Below are 23,165 nucleotides of genomic sequence, written 5' to 3' on the forward strand. Positions count from 1 at the left end.
AGGGCCTGCCCAGGGTGCTGCTGGGCACTGTGATGAAGGAGTTCCTTTTGCAAGATTTGTGTGAAGGGACAGAATTAAACTTCTAGTGCACTTTATAGCCCCACCTGGCCCAGAGCTGCCTGCGAGCATCACCAAAGCTCTATGACCAAGACTTGACAGTGTTCATGGAGAGAGTAAACAAGCCTTGCAATGAAAGGAGAAACTTTATTTAAATTTCCATTTAAGGGACACTTGGGGGGCTCTGTCAGTGAAGCGACTGCCTTTGTCTCAGGTGATAATCCCAGGGTCCTGGAATCCAGTCCCACATCAGCCTCCCTGCTCAGTGGGAAGCCTGCTTCTCCCTCTCCCTCTGCCTGCTGCTTCTTCTGCTTGTGCTCTCCCTCTCTCTGATAAACAAATACAATCTTTATAAATAAATAAATGAATACATAAAAAATAAATAAATTTCCATTTAAAAGGTGGGGAGGGGGCACCAGGAAGCAAGGAAAGGTGAAGGGGTATGGTCAACTAGGTGGCAAAGAAGGAAGGTGCCTCTGGAGAGCCTGGGCTGATTTTGGAATTTTGCCCAGTATCAGCCCTGGCCTTTTCCTTTCCCTGTGGAGATAGGTCTCAGCTCCTGATCTGGTTTCTGGAGGGAAATAGATGGGGTGGGGAGGTCAGGGAGCTCTATCTCCTCAGTGCACCTCCCAGGAGACCTGGATAGGGTGTGCTCACACGCTCCAGAGAAGCAAAGCCCGAAGGAGGTATTTATACATACAGAGCAGGACTCACGAGAAGGAATTGACTTATGTGGCTCTGGAACTGGCGAGTCCTGAGGTCCACAGGGAGAGTTGGGGGAGGGGGGTAGCGGCCAGGGGGTCTGGTGCTGGAGCTCTCCTCCAGCATAGCGATAGAACCACCAGGGTCGCAGTCAGGCAGGCAGGGACAGAACCGCCAGGGTTGCAGTGAGGCAGGCAGACTTCCCCTTCCTCGAAGGAGGGTTGGCCTTTTGGTTCTTTTCTGTCCTTCAGTGAACTGGATGGGACCCTCCCACATGGGCTAAGTCAACCTGCTTGACTCCATCTACCAATTCAAATGCCAGAATTATCCAGAGACCCCCTCACAGACCCACCCAGGCTATGGTTTGGCCAGGTGTCCGGGGATCCCTCCTCCTAGCCAAACATACCGCTCGGCAACACAGGGCCAACGCAAGATGTGAGGAGGGTCATGCCTGGACATGTTGCTGGTAGAGTGTCCCTCCTCAGGGCACACAGGTCCGCAGCCCCAGTGGTCTTCATGAGCCGGCAGGGCAGGACCACTGCTGAAGGAGGCTCAGCGGGGAGAAGGGGTTCCTGCCTGCTTTGGGGGCAGGAGCTCCTCACCGTCCCTAGATGGAGAATTTGGCCAATATGTGGTTTAGGCCCCAGTCTAAGGAATCAAGCAATGGTTTTCTTTTGGAATTAAAGTAAAACAAAACAAAACAAAAATTCCCTTGAAGAGCAGGCATATTCCCCTCTATCAGACAATGGGAAATTACGGTATGACGAATACCCTTCTTTGCCGCGACAGCCAACAAAATTAAAATTAGATGCACTGTAACTAAATTACAACAGATGTTTCTAACGATACTTTCTCTCTCTTTTTGTATTTTAAAGTATTTTTTAGTTTCCACTTAAAGATATTACTTTGTGCGTGTGTGTGTGTGTGTGTGTGTCTTTTTTGTAAACATTATCACATCCTTGAAGGAAATGAGGATATGAATTATACAAACTCTGAATATTTTCATGTATGTCTGCACACGAAACTTGCGCCCTTGTTTAAAGGCCTGTGTGTCTTCATAAGGTAAGTAGGAAGGGCAGGCGTCAGAGCTGGGGCTCTGTGCTCACATTCTTCCCCGCTGAACTACGGTTGGTTCATGTGAGATCATGAGTGTAAAGCTATCAGGACATGGTGGGCTCTTAATAAAGGAACCTAATAAAGGACTCTTGAAAATAAACATCTAGCATTCCTCCCGCTTCCAACTTTGTTCTTTATTAAACATAAATGTATTTTGGGTGATTTTCACATATTTTGGTCAAATTTTCAGAACTCTTCATTTGACTTCCTCAGAATGATCCAACACTGTTATGTTCTTGTTTTTTTCAGAACAAAGGCACTGATGAAGTCTGCAGGGTTCAGATCTTTCTCAACACTGCCTGGATGGCTGGAGGTCCCTGGTGCCTGTGCTGGTTAGAGGGGACTGCATAGAATAAGAGAGCCTGGGTGCTTTGGCTGCTTTGCATGGACTCGCATCCTGTGAACTTGGGTAAACCTTCTGACTTTTCAATTTCTGTGTCCTCTTTTGTAAAGTGATGAGTCTGGAATAAATATTCCTATGTTCTCTTTGCACCTTTCACAGAATTTAGAATTCAATGCCATTTAAGAAAAGAAGAGAGAAGCTTAAAAAAATCAGGACACTTAATAGCAAAAAGAATATGCAGAGATTCTGATTTGAGAAATCCAGTCAATTTTTATGGCCAAAAGCATAAAACAAGCATCATTTTTGGCAAGCAAACCCATCTACCAGGGACGACAGAAGAAGCCCTGTTGTGCTCGATGCCAAGATGCCCACAGATCAGAACATCCCTTCCTCTACCACTCAGTCTTGGCCTGCCATCTGAACATCATGTCTTTGCTTAAAATTCTGACAGCTCTCAAAGTGAAAAATATCCCTGGGGTAAGATTGTGGCATCTTAGTAAAAATGAGCAATCTGTTAAGTTTCATAAAGACTGGCTTGAAGGTGATGGTAGAGGGGGAACATGGGCATGAGGGCCCCATCTCCTGACATCGGAGCAGGGAGAGGGTGAGGTTGGGGCGCAAAGGAGAAGGAATCTGGGTACCCATCCAGTTAGCAGTGTGTGTGGGAAGAATTCAGCCCACCACTACACCTTCCTAGCTCTCTAGTCTAACAGGTACAATTCTGCAATTTCAAAGTAAACTATTCTTTCCTTCATTCAATGCATGATCCTTGCATGCCTAAATATTTTGTCCACTCATCTGGCAACAAATGGCTCCATATTAAGCCAATTTGTCCCACTCATGTGGAAATAAATTCTGGATTCAGATCGTTAGAGCTGCTCTTGGGAGACTATGATAACAAAGGATCTTCTGCTAGTGGAAAAAAAAATTCTTCCACTATAGTATCAAGACATGGACTGTGGAAAACACTCCTTTATTTTCATACTGGATGCTTTGTGATTCATATTAATGTTTTTCTGTGTGAGCCTTTTTTTTATTTTAAAAAGCAATAAAACAAGGGCTTCAGCGTTCATGTCTTCTCTACATGTGAAGAATCAGGCACGCAAAGTGCAAACTGAGAACAGGTAAATCACATGATTGTTCCAACTTACAGACTTTTAAAGGTGAAACTCCAGTATGCTTTTCCCAGCTTTCTGAGGATGCGGATTAATTTTCTTTCTTAAAATACATTTGTTTTCTTGAAAATCTTTTTTATTTTTCTTAAAAAAGTTTTATATAGGAATTTCTAAAGACAGTACATCCACAGCGATGAATACAGATCTAAACAGACAATTTAAGCTGAAAAATAAGCAGGGGGTGATCTAGCCCAGGCTCAGGGCTCTGTGTACAAGTGTGTGAGTGTGTTTGCACGTGTGCACCCTGTGACATGCATGTGTGTACACTGGGTATGCCTATGTGTACCCATGTGTGTATGTGTGTCTGTGCACGTGAGGTTGTATACATGTGTGTGTGTACAGTGTGTATGTGTGTAGAGTGTGTGTGCATGTGTGCTGTGTGTGTATCTGTGTGCATGTGTATGTATGTGAGGTTGTACATGTGTGCACGGTATGTGTGTGCATGTGTGTATCCATGTGTGTGTATGTGTGTGCATGTGAGGTTGTGTACGTGTGTGTGTGTGTGTATGTGTAATGCATTATGGTTCTGTGATACCCTGCACCAGTGTCAAGGACAGACACCTGCCATGTGCTCTTTGAGAAGGAGACAAAGAGACACCCACTCCAAATTTCCCTTCAAAAAAATCCCTGATGTGATGAAACAACGATGTGTCTGGGAACCTGGAGCAATGGTTCCTCGTGTCAGCAGTGACTCAGGAGCTTCGGAAATCCTGCAGTGATGTCCCTTCTCCTATGCCCACTGTCCTCACTGGCAAAACAGTGGAGTGGTACCAGATAGCCCTACCAGAGGACATGGAGAGGTCAGTGACTCCATGCTGTGTGAGAAGATGAAGGTTTCATCACGACAACCTGAGTCACACTGAGCAGCTCATCTGGAGGGCTCTGAGGGAAGGTTCTCTGGGACTGGCTAGATGTTCACATAGACCAGCTCCAGCTAGGTGGAGAATAAAGAGGAGAGCCACCTGGAAGCCATGAGTGGAAGAGACAGTAAAGACCCATGCTCTGTTGGCCAGCCTGCTTCAAAGGGAGGGGAGATAGATCCCACCTCCCAAAGAGAGGGTGGCAACATCGTGTGACCGAAAGGTCACAGAAGGGTGACCTGAGCCAGTTTGAAGTCAGCACACCTGTCTGTGATCACAACGTTCCACGTTGCTGGTCAGTCACGATAGCAGGTGTGGGTGCTAAGTACCTGGGTGGTGCCTGTGGATAGTGGTTCCCGAAACGTGGTTCTCTCTCTAGAAAACACTCTAGAAAGCACTCCAGAAAACACGCCCTCTCCCGCTTTCAGCTAGGACGCGGAGCTAGCCCAGCAGTCGTGCGGTTGTAACCTTAGGACTGATGCTCTGCGGGAAGGGTTCAGTGCAAAGTGCACGACACTGAGAAACGTGGCAGACAAAACTCGGAGATTTTCCCATCAAAGTCACTCCACCCTGAACCACACATACACACGAATGCCGATGGGCTTTGTAAATCCATGTTATTACTTTTCTGCTATGTAATGTAGCTCTTGTGAAAGGAGGAGAAAAGTTGCAGCAAAGTATTTACCCTGACTTGGTCTGAGTGGTAGCTTCTTCAAGACGGTTATGTGAGACAGTGTAATTCAATTTTCTGCATTTTAGTTTAGTAAAAGTTCAAGTCTTGGAAGCCATCCTACAATCAGTGCTGATAGGAGAGGGGCAGAAGGATCCGCGGGGACAGTTACTCCTGCCTCTCAGGGATGTGGGCATCAGAGTCCACCCACAGTGAGGGAGGGAGCGTGCGGATGGGGTAGACCCCGCAAGAGCCACAGTGGGCATCCCACACTCCCCTCTGGGCCTCCAGCATTCTCTCCTAGCTCACCCCCAGCTTCTAGCTTGACCCCAACTATTTTCACATTTTTAGAACCGGGGCTCTGCTTTGCTTTTAGGCCCTTAAAAATGTGGAGACAATATTTTGAAGAGGTATTGGGAGACAGAATTCCGAAACTTCAGAGCCTGCAGACAATGGAGTGAACACAGACGTCTCAAATACCTTCAGAAATAAGTTAACTCTTGTGTCAGTGCTGACTGACAGCTCTAATAAATCCCTACATTTTCAGCAGACTTACATATCATAAGCGCTTACTCCCCTCTCCCGAGCAGAGTAGAGCATCTATTGTCAAATGCATAAAATAACATTAGAAATGCAAACCTGATGTAGCCAATGGTAATGTGTTATTTAAAACTTATGAACCCAAATGAGGTTTTATTTTCTCCAAATTGAAATTTATAGTTTCATTTTAGAGTGCTAACCTGCATACTGATGGGGCTGAGGCATGCAATTATGTATAAAATGGGAATGGAAAACAAAGCAGGTAAGCACCAGGCACTGGGGGGCGATTATGGAAATGCATGGACTTGAGGTGAAAAATCGGATCCTGTTACTTATACTGATGGCTACAAACTTAGAGCAGATTTTGTGCAGGTGATATGCAGACCCGGCTTGCCAGCATTTTATTTGCCTTTACACCACATGATTTAAATGAAAAACAACAGTGAGGAAACTGTCACTGTCCTTCACATCTTCCAGGTCATTAAACAGATCACAAGAACCAGGAGCATCAGCTCTGAGATCTGATGGCCCCTCCGTTAGATCCATGTGTGACTGAGGATGCTATCTGTCACCCTGGCAAAATTAGTACAATATTTAACTCATCCCAGTTGAAAGACAAGTCAAGCTGCCTACGAAACATTAAAGGGCAGAGATTCAAATCAAGCAGAATAACCTGTCTTCAGGGCGCCTGTAATCCAAACAAGGATTCAGCTTTCTGTGTACTTTCAAGTGTCACAGTGGAATGCACATGGTATTAAATACACACACACACATACACACACACACAGAGCACATAACTAGTAAGCACATCAAACAACACAAAATAAAATACACAATAAATATATAAAAATAAAAGAAATTAGAACGCAAAGTAAGTTCAACAACAACAAAAAAAAAACTAGGTAATCATTGCAATCTGAAAGACAAGGAAAATAGAAAGGTTGATTACATTAAATTTGGCAAAATAATAATGCAGAATTCCTGAGTATTTGAAATATCTTAACTCCTATTCCCTAGAGAAGTCTCCCAGCCGTGGTCCTGGACACAGAGAGCCATTTCCAACATCACTGCGTGAGTGAGACCCCCTTTGTGGTCTGCATTCTGCTTCTGAGACTGTTCTGGAAACGCAGATACCCCTAGGTCCATATCCCTCCCTCTAACTCTGGATGTTTCTCCGACTGACTGGGATCCCAGCCTGCTAGCAGCCTTGGTAGAGGCTACAGTTCTAGAGATGTGGGATTAAGTTGTTCCCAGCGTTCTTCGGGATCAGTGGCCTCCTGTGCCCCTCAGCATGGAAGGTGCCACATGGCCCACAGCAAGCTCCCCTGTGACCCCATTCTGGAAGGGGGGGTGACATGGGAACCAGGAAGGAGAGAGGAAGGAAATGAGGGACTGTAGTTCTGGGGGTGGGCCGTTCTCCCCATGCAATGTGCGCACACATGTGCACACACACACACACACACTCTAGCCACAAGGAGAACAGCCATCACAGAATCAGAAGGAAAAGGACAAGCCCAGCCTCAGGTTTGTTGTAGGAACAGCAAGGGGTCAGACTCAGCCTGTCAGCCCCAGGGAGTGCTTGCACCTGCCACTGTGAGCTCTGACCTGTGGTGGCTTCTGAATCCCTCCAGAGAGAAGTGACTGTCTTCAGGAGCCATGAAGACCATGCCAATACAGGAAGGTGGCATGATTGTCACCCTGTGGCATTCTGGAAGGGGTGAGGGCCACACGAGTCCTCCTGACATCAGAGCAGAGCCTGATTTCCTCGGCAATAGGACGCCGGACTTACGATACCATGTAAACACAGTAATTAATGCCCTTTGCTTAAGACCATGGCCAAATTGTCAAAAAGACAGAAGAGAGTTGACAGGAGCTTGTTAAAAAATCAAGATGCTTGTCCATCCTGGTGGGGAGACGCCACAGGGGCCCTGGTGATGTGTCGACCAGCTGGGGTAGTTCTCCATTCACATGTTCCTTCCTGGGGAGCCGGAGGGCCAGGCAGGTCCCTCACCCCTGGATCCTTTCTTCTGCCATCAATTCGTGTTCTTTGCTCCTCTCCGCTGAACCAAGAAGCCCTGGGTAGCACCATAGAGTGTGACCATCTCAACTCATCATTCCCCTTATGTGGGAGAGTCAGAGCAGCTCAGGGTGCAGCTGAGTTCCAGCCAGCAAACATCAACATTGAGATGTGCTCAATGACGGTTGAGGCCCAAAGGCCCGGGAACACCCTGGACATGGTCACTTTGTCCATGGCCTGCCCCCTGCCTTGGTGTGGGGAGCACGAGCATGGGGCAGAGGCACCAGATTTCTGTTTCCTCCTGTCTTGTCTTTTCATTCTTGTCACAAGCAAGAATGTTTCCAGCTGCTTCCTTCCTCTCTGCATTCTCACAGACGTTTTTTCTTGAAGCTCTTTAATGCTTCCCTGTGTGTTGAGATAACCTTGGGAATTTACAAATGCGACACAAGGTAGGACCTCTGCACACATCAGAGCAAAATAAACACTATTTTGACATGCCTGGAGCTACACACTCATGCACACAGATGCCCAAGTTTAATTTCAAAGTTGGTCACAATAGAACACTGGACAGCTGTGTGGTTTCGGCAACTTCCTTAACTTCTCTGTGCCATTTTTTTCCCCTGCTATCCGGTGATCATAATGGTATTTGTTGCATTGACTGTGCTGCTTGTTAAATGCACACTCAGGATGTTGGCATATATCTTGTTTTGTACTTAAAAACTACCGGCCATAATTTCTAGTATAAATATTTGTACTACTGGCTTTGTGAACTTTCCAAACCAAGTCACTAAACAGCCATAAAATTCAAACACATTTTATTTAATGCAATAAACTTACTTCAGTCAGCATTTCAGCCTATTTTGAAAGTGGGAATCCTATAATTCCTTGCTCTTACCATCCTTACAAGTGGAAATATAATGCTTTCCTCGGGTCACTATGCTCTTGCAATCTCTGTCTGTTAAAAAGTACAATTTCAACATCAAATGCATAAAATTTCATTAAAACAAGAGATCTCAGGGGAATCCCAATGAATTACACATTCTTATTTGTTCCATTAAAACTCAAAGCTCTGTTATAAATTCCTTTTGATCACTTTTATACATGTGTCCCAAGAATAGCACTTAGGTTGAATGATAAGAAACTGCTTTTTCATATGTCAAAAATGGACAAATACTGGCAAATTCACATGCCTTACCCTGATGTCTAATTTGTGAAATAAACACAGGTAGACCCGTTTGTGAATTTTATCATCTAAATATCCCAATTCATATTTGGCGGACAGTTTAAAAGTTTGTATGTTCTAAATGAAGTGTAAACAATCCCACCATATATACATCATCATTGTGAATTGAGTAGCTGCCTCGTTTAGGGCCAAATAAAATATTTATGGTGGACCAAATAAAGAAGCCATGTAATGGCAAATTCCTATATCTGGGGACATAGCTGTCACTGCAGGCACCAGTGAAATCGCTCTGGCCTAATTTCATCTGACTTTGGATGTGTGCAAATCACAGGAAAAGGTGAATTGACTGTAAACTGAGAAAATCAGCAAAGACAGAAAATCATTGCAAATCAGAACCTTATCAATATTTCACTAGGGCAAGACCAAACTTCTTACTCCTCCAGAAACGGGAAGCTATTTTCTTGAAACCTTAACACTAGGATATAAGGGTTCATTGCAATATCGTTAAATGCTAAGAATTTAGGTTAGACCTCAGAGCCCTTTGTTTGTCTAGATCTACATTGTGTGAAAGGGAAAGGTGCAAGTCTAAGGTCAGAATCTGTTCATAATTGAGATTGTTGTAGCTTATTATAATAGGTAAACCCTTAATTAGTCTGTGCTCTGCCCCTTATCTACAATATACTATTAGAGAGTTGACTCAGAGTCTGTTGGTCACCATTTTCATCCATTCTAACCAGGGTGACCATGACCTGGAACCCACTCAACATCCCATGTTTCCTTTTCCATCCTTTCCTAGACCAGAAGGAAAAGAGTTTCTTCATGGCCTTCATCAGTGTTCTTTCTAACATTCCCACTGGGACAGCTCAAAAGTGTAAAAACAGATAGGGACCTCCAACCTAGACCTCAATCACAGTGGATACTCAATTTGATCTGCCTGGGGGTTTCACCAAGGAGTATACTCAACTGCATAAAGCTTTTGAGATATAAGTCTTTGTTCTGTGATAAATTTCCCTTGGATGGAGGCAAATAAACCAAGAAAAATAAATAAAACATACCAATTAAGGTTCAAGTTAATACTTCACGTAAACTGAGAGAACATTGATAAATTTAGCCACTCACTGTGTTTGGAAGGCTTATATTTTCCCTTGTCATTTGAGTTTTTGCCTTGAGGAAGAACAACAACAACAAAAATCCTGCCAATGTTTATAAAAGAAGGAGCTCTGCAAGGGAAATGTCTTAGAAACATCAGAAGTTTTGTTACAATTAAAATGTTCTAGGCAGAAAGGAATGGTCAATTGAGGGAACTTAAAAATGAAATAAAATAAAATAAAATAATCTGTGACACTGGATTTTCTCTCCCCGCCCCCCACACACACAGTTGGCTTCTTTCCCCCTCCTCAGAGCATACAATATGACTCAGATTCTCCTGACCACTTGTTCCCTCCTCATTCTTACTCATTCAAGCCTCCTTCAGATGCATCCAGACTCATCGCCCCCCACCCCCAGCTCCCATGCATCCCTGAACTCCACTGAGCCCACCCAGCAACGAGAATGGATCCAATGAAGGATATTACCTCCTCTTCCTTACATCAAAAAGGTCACATTTTACCCCTTATCTCACTGAAAACCTTCTCCCACATTTCATACCCTTTCTCATCCTTTCCTTTGTGACATGCTCAACCCCCATGGCCTCCTGGCACCCACCTCTAGGCACATCATGTCTCTGGTCCCTGTGGGTTTCCTGTCTCTACCTTCCATTAGTGTCTTCTTGCTCCCAGACTTGGCCTTCTGTTTTTCCCACTGTACACTCTCCGTGGGAGCAGAATGCAGGCTCATGGTGTTTCCCATCATCAATAAGCTCATGATTCACCAATAGGTATTTTTATCCCCATCTTCTCTCTGTGGTTTTTGAGTTGTGTATCTAGATACCTGAAAATATGGTAGATATTAATTCTGCAAGCTAAACAATTCCAAGATGTTGCAGACATCCTTATTTCCAGGACCACTTCTAACTTGCAGAATTTAATTTCCAAAACTTTCATTTCCAAAATGAAAATGCATGATTCCTTGTTAAAAATATTAAGAATTTCAAGGTGACAATAGTAAAGCAAAATCAACCACTAGGTCCCAAGCACATGCACTAGTCAGACACAGTTTCTGGACTTCCTTTGTGCCAGGTAGATCCTTTGACTTGCATCCAAGCTTCTGAAGAGGTAGCTAAGCCCTCCTTGTTAGAAGTCTATCTCATGATATCTATTATTGAATATGCAAATATAATTATATTCTCCCAGTGCTCAAAAATAATGTAAAGTCTACTGCCATACAAAACAGTACTGAGCCCCCTTACGACATACATATTCTCCACTGCCTTTCATGACCAATAACATGGGCTGAGTCAGCACACCCTAACAACTTTTTGGCCAGCAACTGAGATGCAGAACCCAGAGAGTATGTACCAGCAGGATCTACCAGAGCAAGTGTACCACTCTGTCCTCAGGGTCTTTTGTCAAAGAGGGTAGACTACACACTCCCATGTCATCAGGGTACACCATATGGAAATTGCTCTACCACACAGGATTTAACAATTTGGCAGGGGTTCTTAGCCCCATCATCTCTCAACATAGTGCTAGGATCCTGCTAGGTTGGCTCCTGGGAAAGAGCAGTGACCCACACTAGTAAATAGAGATGCTAGAGTTGTCATGGAAACTGATGGAATGATAGAAGAAAGAGGCAAATGTAAAGCTTAGAGCAGTGGACTAACTAGAATCGTGTGTGTGTCTGTGTGTGTTGGGTGGTGGAGACCATCTGTCACTGAAATGTGCAAGAATAGACTTGTGAGAAAGGTACCACCGGTACCATCAGTACCACCGATGTTGCAGTATTTAGTGGCATTTCTGACTAAAGGCTAGATCTGACAGTGGGAGATGTTGTCAAAGAGCTGGGCTTCTTACAGCCACATGGATGAAAGTATCCTGAAACAGCAGAAGCCCCATCTGATCTCCAGACCAAGGAAGGTGAGATTACTGTAGTAAGTGTCAGTCTTGGATCCATATCAGAGAAGCCTTGCCCATAGGCAGCAATGGATATGGCTAGTGGAACATGGTGACCCCAGGAATGAGGAAGATAGGCAGTCACAAGGGTGATGTTCAATCTGCACAACCGAAGGAAATGAAACCAAAAGAGCAGGTTGCTTAGACATCTCTACAAACACCACAATGATCCCTAGCCCAGTTTTCAGATCAAAGCCAGCTTCACAGCATTAATTCACCAATTGAAGAAAGGGCCAGGTCCTCATGAGGAAGACAGAGATTGAGTGTGTGGGCCTGGGGATCAAAGACTAGAAGCCAGAATACCGCACTTACTGTCATTCTCAGGGGTTCATTGGGGAGTTTATGAATCTCCTCGCCATCCTCCAGCAAGACTATAGGTCTAGAAGTCATGGTTCCTGAAGGCAAATACTTCCCACCAGGGTTATCAGACTGAGTTCTGTTGAGCCTGATTCCATGGCTGCTTCTTCCATCCCTTCAGATTCCTCGTGTTGATGGCCCAGCAGGCAAGAGAAGGTACACCATCTGGGCAAGGATCGGGCTGCTCTTACATAACAGACCCTGAAAACATGTTTGGCCCAAATGACAACTGGAGGATCCTCAAGTGCTCTCCTTCCCACTCCTGTCATTAGTGGGTAAGTATAGCAGCCACAGCCTAAGAAGGACAGGTGTCCAGAAGAGGAACTGTCAAGGGGAAGTGAATCTATAATAGAAAGTGCAAGGGCCAATAATGAGGGTCATCTGCAGCAGAAGATGTTGTGGCTGACTCCACTGACCTTCCTCTTTTGAGTTCGTCCAGGATGTACAACCACCCAGAATTGTGGAGCCACTGTCCCCGTTAGGATCAACTCACTATAAAACCAGTGGACTCAATGGCACAAAGGTTAATTACACAAAGGTAATGGGCACCATGGTCCACTGCCCAAGATGCTCAATATAGCCAAAGCCTCTGTTCCTTTAGTTGTGGTCACTGCTGTTGTTGCCAGTGACTTGGCGAATTCCCTCTCCAGAGACACTGCCTAACAATAAGCACTGATCCTTCCCTGGAACAGCATAGGACGACAGGCCCCTGAGGAATTACAAAACCTTGGTGTTCTGCCCCATCTGGGTCAACTTTGAAGAAACATAGCAGCATAAGCTATCCCCTAAGATCAACCAAGGCCTCTTCTGAGTCTGTCTTGTGTTTGCCCTCCCTCACTATTCAGCCCTGCTCCCCTTACCCTCACACCTGTTGTTCCTAACAGCACTTCTCAATTCACTGCCTGAATGCACAGTTCAGCCTCAGAAACTTTCCCTAGGAGCCTGACATTTGATACCTCCTGTCATTTCTTCCAGAGCAAGAACTACCTTCACAGGAGCACAGGGGATCAGAGAATTATGTTCCATGCTCTGGAAGAAGATAGGCTACTGACCAGAAGAATTTTATGTTTCTCCTAGTGTGTTTGAGGCAGACCTGAGAGAACATGCAAGAATGGACCTCAAAGGTGTTGGATGAGGGTGGTCAGAATGTCGGTTTGGATGGGGAGAGTTTGCTGACACAGGAAGTGTTCTTGTTACTTGGGATTTACAATTGTGTTGAGGCCAAGATGAAGAAACTTAGTACACTCCCATCTGGCTTCTTAAGTCTTAGGCCTATTGGTGGGTTAGAAAAAAATAGCACAGAGAAGCTGCAACCTATCAGGCAGGGGGTAGGAGGCTCCGAGGGATGGGCCTGGAGGTAGGTGTATTACATGAGACTAAACACAGGCCATCAGACTGGGGGATATCCTAACCTAGACAGTGAGGATCTTTGAGTAGCTCAGTGGTGGTTCTCATCCATAGGACTGGCTTGCCCATAGGAAATGCTAACAGGGAAAGGGAATCCCAAGCACTAATGGGAATGATAGAATTTTCCAAAACAGAGCTTAACCATCAGTGACAAGGCAGACACAGTTCTGCAGTAGACAACAAGGCACAGTGGCGAGCAGAGTGCCTTGACCTGGAAGGGTCAGGAAAGATGCTAATAGACCATGGCATTCCCAGGTGTGAGACATATGGGCAGTCATCCAGGGTATTATCTGATTTATAGAGCCAAAAAAGAAAAAGTAACAGACAGAAAGAGAGACAGACAGGCAGACAGACGGAAGGAAAGAACTCAACAAAAAGCCAGAGTCAGCTCTGCGTCGCATTGTGCCCATCTTATTAGAGTCAGTTCAATAGGTCTAGGTGCCCACCGTGCTTTCCTTATCTGGCCCGATGGACTTGTCCGGTACTCCATATTTTCTTGAATTCTGTTTACCTCACCCTGATTGGGAAGCCATGATGGCATTTGGTTACCCTGGCATTAGTGAGTGACTACTCTGTCATGAGTTCTTGGACTGTGTTATGTTACATAAAAAAATACTCACCAAAACCTTCTGAAGAGGTCCTCATTGTAACTGTCCACCAATGAGAGGTGCCCAAGTTCAGGGATCTCCAGTGGCAACCTGACATCCAGGCTCTTCTTGTGTGTGACTCTGAATGATTTTCAGTCAGTGCTGCTTTCTTGGATTTCAATTCATTTTTTCAGACCAGAATTTGCCTATTTGTTCTAGATTGGTGGTTCTATTTGCAATGACTTAAACACTGCAGCATCCCTTTGATCCCTCTGCAACCGTAACAGAGGGTATGTCTCGTCTTCTGCCCTCCCTGTGCTACGTTGTTACATCACATTGCCTCCTTGTAGGGAGGAACTGTCGTCTTTTCTACCTACATTTAAATTGTGCCAAAGACATGCAGTCGCATATATTTGCTTTGAGGCGATGTTAATACTTCTTGTGTTGTTTTATTTGCTGCTCACTGCTGGGATTATTAACGGCAGCTCCGTGAGTGCAATGTTGCAGTTGAACCCCTGGCGGAGTAAAGACTTCCGAAAGATAAGCCTCATCCAAGGCCTCTCCATAATTTCTCTGCCTTACTCTTCTCGTTTGTCCCCACGCCAGATGGCAGTGTCCACTGTTGGATGTGACCTCTGTGTCCAAACAAACAAACAAACAACAACACCAAGAAGCAACGACATGTCCATAAGAGATAGGAAACAACTACATCCACTTTGCCTCTGCAACTCATTCTTTTTTTTTTTTTTTTCCTAAGTCGCTGCTTCCCCGGGCAGCTTGTCTGCCCTATGTTGATGTGCTCAGATCATCCTGTCTGCATTGCCTAACAAAGACAGCATGCCAATGAACGCCCCCAGCAATGGCCTGGACAGCTACCTGGCCCACGATGGCGAGAAGTGGACCCACGGCTGGGTCACAGCTTAGGTATCACATACTGAGCTTTAGGGAGTTGAATATGATGACTTTTTCTGGGTTAACCTTTCAAAGCTTTATTTTTATGAAGTGAATATATAAATACAAAGGGCAAAAAATACACCAGCAAGTAGGAAAGGGGGAGAGGGTTCTGTGACCACAATGGAGCCGCTCCATCCGTGGCTAATGGAAGGGTTATGGGATACCGTAATCCCTTCGCTGAGCTCCTTTACTGCAGTCATGATGACTAAATTTCTTGTGTCTTATCACACTGTCACAGGCTGGAAGCAGGAGAAGGGGCTCTGAAGAAAACAGCATGAAAACGAGAGAGACGGTGATCAGATTACCAGCCCCGGATCCCTGAGCTCATCCCAATCTGACCAGAGCAGGCTCCATTCCACACCCACAGGGGACTGAAGCCCCCAACCTCGCCGCCATCAGCCCACACACATCCCTCTCTTTCCAATCATCATGGTGTTGTTTTCTTTTTCCCCTTGCCTTTCCATTATAAATCTTCTAATAAGAGAGAACAACACTTCTGGAACATCAGGGGTGGAAAATCAGTTGTGTTGATGGATTTCAGATTAGAAATCCTCCCCCAGAAGAGTGAATGTCTAAAGTCCTGGAGAGGTGGAAACCCAAGCTCTTGGCCCTTCAAGAAGACTGTGTGTCTCACGCAGGCCTTTCCACAGCAAACACAGTAGGTTTTTGAAGACACACAACGTGCCCTCACTGGTTCTAAGATCGTGAGCCTTCACTGGGGCTCTGGAGGGACAGACCAGACTCAGCTATGTGTTCAGTATCTCTGTATCATAGGGGATTTTCCTGTGTTGCATTTGGAAGGATAAAGATTTATTTTGCTTATCAAGGTGGTAAAAAATTTCCCAATGCCTGATTTTTACTATTGGAATTTTGGGGGTATTTTTTGGTATCGTAGCCAAAGACTGTGCTTATACCAATCATGGTAGCACTTGTTTTCAATAATGTAAATAAATCTGCATTACTTTTATGATCTAGGGCTGCATCAGGCATAGGGTAGAGGTAGCCCACTGGGTGTAACCTCTACCTGAAATGTCACAAGGAGTCACTTATAGCATCATGGAGAACCAAGATAACACACCTCCTACCTGCCATGTTCCTCAGCTAGGTAGTCACTTTGAGGCAATCTTTCATAAGCTTGGGGATGATGCTGGATGCATCCAGGTGAGGAACACCTGTTCCTTGGTCATCAGGCTTTTATAACGGACCACAAGATCAATCCATGTAAAAACAATTATGAAAAGATAATTATGTACAAAGGCTAGAGAAAGAAGACTCGGAGGAAGAAATCAGGCACTGGACAAGCAAGCCAGCTGCGCTGTGGAAAGAGATACAAATTGAAATGTTGTGACAGAGAACCCTGAAGAAGCAGCAAGGATGCGGAGAAGTCCTTTTAAAAACAGCTACCCAGGAGTCTGTTCAAGAAGAGGGTGAGTGGTGCCAGTGACACACACCCTGGAGGCAGGGCTGGGTGGGCAGGGGTTCCTCCAGGATGCCAGGGGGTCTCAGCTGTGTGCAAAACAGCATGAAGGGCATCACTGGGAAGAACAAGAGCGCTTTCATTCTGTAAGTCACGTGGCAAGGACAGTCCTGTGTGGGCAAGAGCACAAGTGTGAACCGGGGCCACTGTTTGCTTCTCAAGCATCAGTTTTACCCTGTTGTGTTTTCAAGGTGAGAAGAAAACATTGTTGAGGACTGAACAACTTTCTGAAATCCATAGGGGAAGCTGCAAGAGCAGATTGATGGGATTTCACAGCTGGAAATGAGGGAATGAGAAAAGGTAACAAAATACTTATTTTGTCATGTTAGTGTCCAGATCTTACAAATTCTGAAGAATTACCTACATCCTGGTTGTCTTTAAAAAAAAAAAATATATATATATATATATATATATGTATGTGTGTATATATATATATATATATATATATATATATATATATTTGACAGACAGAGATCACAAGTAGGCAGAGAGGCAGGCAGAGAGAGAGGAAGAAGCAGGCTTCCCACTGAGCAGAGAGCCCAATGTGGGGCTTGATCCCAGCACCCTGGGATCATGACCTGAGCCGAAGGCAGAGGCCTTAACCCACTGAGCCACTCAGGTGCCCCTACATTCTAGTTGTCTTAAAAGAACTAGAACCCATTGTACCTAGGAAAGTTATTAACCTTCAAGGAAAATTTTACATATGGTGAAATTACAATGAATTTCATTAATATGATACAACAAAATATTAAACATTATATTAAACATTATGCTCAATTTTGGGGAACTGATATTGTTTACCTATTAACATTGTCCTTGAAATGATACACATATTAGCCCTGTATAAAGAATAGTTTACATGTTTAAGTATAAATCATTAGTACTTGAGAAAATACCAAACATAGTATACTTTGTGGTTGCCAAACAGACCTAGAGAAACTTTACAACATGCAATGATTTGTAACACTTTTTAAAAATATTATCTTGACATAGAATTAAAAAAAAAATGTCAGATTTGCAAACCTAGGAAAAAGTAATTAGAACTAAGGGAAGGAAAGAAAAGAACATATGTGCATACAGACAATGTTGATAAAAGCATGCCAAGTACTTTTGCAAAATACAAAGTTAAATAAGGTAAGTATATTTTAGATTAATTATACAATAGAAAATCTTGAGCTTTTAAAACTTTTTTAAATGAAGTTAAATAGTATCTATTGCAGATAATACATTATATATATGGTGATGGAAGGCAGGTAGATTTGAAAGTCACTAACTCTGTCTTCAGAGCCCCAGCTTAAAGCTCAGCTCTGGTGTTTCCAGCCGAAGTATTGGCGTGAGTGGTTTGGGGAGCCTCCCCAGGGCTGCATTTCATCATCTGTAGAAGGGGAGTTCCATTGTTTTTCAAAGGATTGGTTGAAAAACAACAACAACACAGCCAAAAAAAAAAAAAAATGTAAAGAGTAAAATATCCATGAATATTGGCTACCATTACTAATCATGGATTGTGTGTGTGTGTGTGTGTGTGTGTGTGTGTACATGGGTGTGGTGATATTAAAGAAAACCTTATCGTAGGCACATAGATAATTAGATAATTGGATAATTTCTCCTTCCCTATAGCTATGTTTCCTCGGAGCCACAGATTCAAAGTGTGTGAGAGAATGTGTACGCTACTGGTTTGTCAGGACAGAAACATCTCTTCCAGCAGGTTTGCATTTACGTACACGTTGGTGTCTCAGTCTCAACGCTATGCATGTTCTGGACCAGACACTTCTTTGTTGTGGGGGATGTTCCCTGCTTTTTGAGGTGGTTAACAGCATCACTGGCCTCTGTCCTTAGGTGCCAGTAGCATACCGCCCCCCAGTTGTGACAATCAAAACTGCCTCCAGGTATTTCCAAGTGTCCCCATCAGGCAAGCTGACCCACAGTTGAGAACCACTGATACAGACCCTCAGACAAGCTGCAGGAGGCTGAGAGCAAAGCATTTCCACACTCCAGTATCCGGTCCTTAACCATTTAGCGTGCAAGCAGATTGGTTCAGAGAACAGCTCTGGGTGACATTAGTTCCTGAACAGAAAGCATCCTCTGGTGCAGTTGACCGCACCTGTCTTCACATGCCACAGGAAGATGGGGACAAGCAGTGGCATCCACCAGGCTGGCTTCAGGTGCCAACCTTCTGTTTTAAGGTGGAATAAAAACATCACTAGACTGTTTTCAAGGGCTCTAGACATGGCTTCTACCTTTTTTGTTTTTTTAATTTTTCTTTTTAGACAACTCTGAGTCTGTGAAATGGTGTTTCTAAAAGGAGAATGTGGTATGCTTTCGTAACAAAGGGTAGGGCAATATGGTGTGAAGCCTTTAAATCTCCAGGAGAAAGCAGCAGAAGAGGGGCATCCTGCTGGTGGTGCAGTGACATCAGCCTTGATGGGAGCCCTTTGCTGGTCTCTGGAGTTTCTGGGCTACAAGAGGCACAGCTCCAGTTTTCAAGAAGATCAAGTGGGATCGTTTAGTTATCCAGATACTTAAGAACCAAACCCATGCTTTGAAAGAGTAGATAAACCTTAGATCAATTTTGTACCTGCCTTTTATAAGCAAACTTTATTCAAATTCTTTCATTTCCATTGACAGACTGGCTTCACTGCACGGACTATTGGTACATATCTGAGAAAACCTATAGGATGATTAGAATCTTGGAGTTGAGAGGTTTCCTGAACTGGCCCAGAAATTTTAAAAATATTCTTAAAAGTTAGACTTTATGCATAAAGCAATTTATTCTATAATTGATTTAAGATCAAAATATTCTCTAAAAACAAAAGACAATAGTAGCTAAATTATGAAGAAAAGGATTATTGAACTTGTGACCATTTTTTAATGAGCCAGTCTCATGTGTATGCTAATATTTTAACTCTGATCATAGCAAAGATGAAAATGTAAACCTGTTACATATTATTTGTTTGACAAGAGAAATAAATGGGAAAACTGCAATTTAGAAGATTTAAAACATCAGTGGATTTTGTTTGTAATGAAGCCTCCAGGAAATTCAATGAGACAATTCAGGAGGAAAAGTTTGTTCTTCTCAATTATCTCAGAATATGGAAAAACAGAAGCAAATGTTTTGGATAAAAATATATCCTTTCACACAACATTGTACATTCAGAGGAATATGTTTTTCATTTAAACAATTTGATACCCTTATTTCTAAGTAATATCTGTGAAAAAATAATTTTTTTAAAGGATGAAATTTTCTGGAAGCTCTACACATTTGTTAATGAATACAGTGAAAATATTTTATGTTGATTTTATGTTAATGCGATTCTGCTGTAATGCATAATCTTATTTATAATTTTACCTTAAAACTAATTTTAATTGATTTAAAGATGACTTATTTTGTAAAAAAATCTTGAAAGAAAACTTTAGTTTTATGGTTCTGTTTATGATACTTAATGCATTTTTATGATTTGTTTTCTTTAATAATGAAAAGAGGTAACACTTAAACAGTGCTTAGAGTATCTTGTGGATTAAATTTTGTACATCTCATTTCATTTAACATATACAGTGATTCTCTGCAGTAGGTGATATCAGTAAAATATCATACGGATATATATTTCTATATATTTACTAAAATTCTCATCTTAATGTATACAGGAATCCATCCTTGTATTTTAAACTTAATGTCTGATACTGACTCTTAAATATATTTTATTTATTTCACATTATTTTACTTATAAATTTATCTATTTTATATTACTCTACTATTTGTCTGGACTTTCTTTAGCTAAATCTCTACTACTGAACATTTACTGGACATTATGATCAGTTTTCCTCAATACATAATTCAATATGACGTTGCAGCATAAATCTTCTTTGATTATTTCAATCTAGAATTCTATATTATACAAAAAATCACCTACTAATGTTTATATCAGCTCTTTTCATAATCACCAAAAACTGATAGCAATTAAGATGTCTTTCAATAAAATGGATTGACAAATATATGGTATTTCCATTTAATAAAATACTCAGTTATAAAAAGAAATGAGCTAGCATTCCTCACAATGTGTGGATGTCTTCAATGTGTATTTCTAGGTGAAAGATGCCAATCAGAAAAGCCTACTAGCTGTACGGTAACACTTGTAGAACATTCTAGGAGAGGAACTGTTGTAGAGACAGTACAGAGATTAACAGTGCTCAGAAGTTCCAAGGGTTGAATAAATAAAGTGACGGGGATATTTTAGGACTGTGAAACCATTCTGTATAAAATTATAAAAGTAGATACATTTCATTATTCATTTGTCAAAATCCATAGAACTCTACATTACAGCGAATAGACATTAATGTGTGCAAAATTTTAAAGTTCACCTAGAAGGTTGAAAAATCCTTTGTTTGAATGAATAATGTTAGCAGAATCTTACTATATTATCAATGTACAAACCTCACTGAGGGGGGTAGTGGAAAGGTGCTGACCTATGTCTTTTTGGAAATGAGTAGGGTCTGTAAAGCAGACCACAAAAAGGAACTCTGTGTCAGCACTATACTATGGTGGATAAAGTTGTTTTCCACAGCGATATGTCTTAACAATTCTGAAAAAAATATATGTATTACACTGGAGTGGAACCATTACATAGGTGGGTGGTGGAAGGAGGGAACCAGGCTTCTCAGGGTTGGAGTGAGAGCAAGCAAGGGAAGGAGACTAACATTATCTAAATGGTAATGGACGAGGATTAGAGACGTCAGTAGGAACCCATGTAAGAGTATGCAGATAAGGTCACATGCAGAAATACGTGCAAGTAAGTCTACACCGTGGCTTGCTATGCTTTAGCAGGTTTCCTCGATGAGAAGGACTGGAAGCAATGACCCCGCAGGAACAAGAACAACTCACACCTGATTCGTTTTCCTTTTTTTAACTTTTATTTATTTATTTATTTAGGAGAGAGAGAATTTTTTTTTTTTTTAAGATTCTATTGTTTAGACAGCGAGATAACGAGAGAGAACACAAGCAGGGGAACTGGAGAGGGGGAAGCAGGCTCCCCGCTGAGCAAGGAGCGGATGTGGGGCTCGATCCCAGAATGCTGGGATCATGTCCTGAGCCAAAGGCAGATGCTTAACAACTGAGCCACCCAGGTGCCCCTGAAATTTTTTTTTATTTTTTTTATTTTTTCAGCATAACAGTATTCATTATTTTTCACCACACCCAGTGTTCCATGCAATCTGTGCCCTCTCCAATACCCACCACATTTGTTTTCTAAGACCATTCCCCAGTGCAAAGAATCAGGGACATTTGTTAAATTGTTGGTTCTGGGAACAGGGCAGGAAATAGACAAGATAAGCCTAGATTATCTTACATCTTGTTGTGCCAGAAAAGCTAGGAAGTGCTCAAAGGGGGAAAAAAAAAAAAAAAAAAAAGGACTCTGCACCGATAGAGATATGTCTAAGGGACACCGAACTCCCTTCAAACACCAATAACTAAAGTGGGAGCAGCCTGAGTCAGCAAACAGATAAAGGGGCAGTAGCTCATAGTCCGAAGTACAAAATAAATAACCATGAGTTCATACAGATATGCACGAATAAATAAATAAATAAACACATGAATAAATAAGTGAGAAATAATAGAAAAGTCTTCTGTGCAGAAAAAATTCAAATAATGCAAATACTTTATCTTAAAGAGGGTGGAGCATACATTTTCCCACATGAAGTGGGAGATGCACATGATAATATCCCAGATATGATTTAAAAAAAAGGGAAGGGGGAAAAAGTAACTTTACAGTGGAGACATCTGAGAGGTCCTAGCTCAGCAAGACGAGCCAGGCTAACACTAACAATTTTACGTCAGTGAATACTATTCACTGTGTTATGATGCCAATTCACCTGTATCGTATTCCTCCCTAAAACTGTCAACTTGGCCAACACTGAGAAAACTCAGACAAATACCAACTGAATATTATTCTACAATATACCTGACCAGTGCTTTTCAAAACTCACAAGTTTATCAAAAACAAGGGAAGTCTGAGAAATTGCCATGACTCTAGCAACTAAATGTAATGTGGTATCTTGAATCGGATGCTAAAACAGGGGGAAAAAAGAGCCATCTGATAAAAAATGAGGACATTTAAATAACATATCATCTTTAGTTAATAATAACACATTAATACTGGTTTGTTAATTGTGGGAAATGAATGTAAGAGGTTACCAATAGGGAGATCTGAGTGTGGGCTATATGAGGACCCTCTGTTATTTTCCAGTAAAACTAAAACTGTTATAAAACATAATGTTTATTTAAGTAACTCACTGGATGGACTTAACACAACCTTGGAGTCTACATCAGAAAGTATCATAAATTTAAATACAGACCAACAGAAATTTTCTCACATGAAGAGCAGAAGGAAAAGATACTGAAAAGAAATAAACAAATCCTTAGTGACCTGTGGGGAAAAAAAAATATTTTCCTAAAATATGTGTAATTTTAGACCCAGAAAGAGGGGAAAGAAATTGGAACAAAAACAAATAAAAACTTAATGATTAAATATTCCCCAAATTTGGTGGAAAATATCAAGCCAGGCAAGAAACATATGAACCCCAAGAAGAAGGATAAATACAAATAAAACTAAAGTGACGGACAAAATACTCAAACTACTGTGTACCGAAGATGAAGTGACCTGCTGAAACAGCCAGAGAA

This window comes from Lontra canadensis, unplaced genomic scaffold, assembly GCF_010015895.1.
Source record: "Lontra canadensis isolate GAN:19392208 unplaced genomic scaffold, GSC_riverotter_1.0 scaffold22, whole genome shotgun sequence".
In the NCBI taxonomy this organism is placed as follows: Eukaryota; Metazoa; Chordata; class Mammalia; order Carnivora; family Mustelidae; genus Lontra; species Lontra canadensis.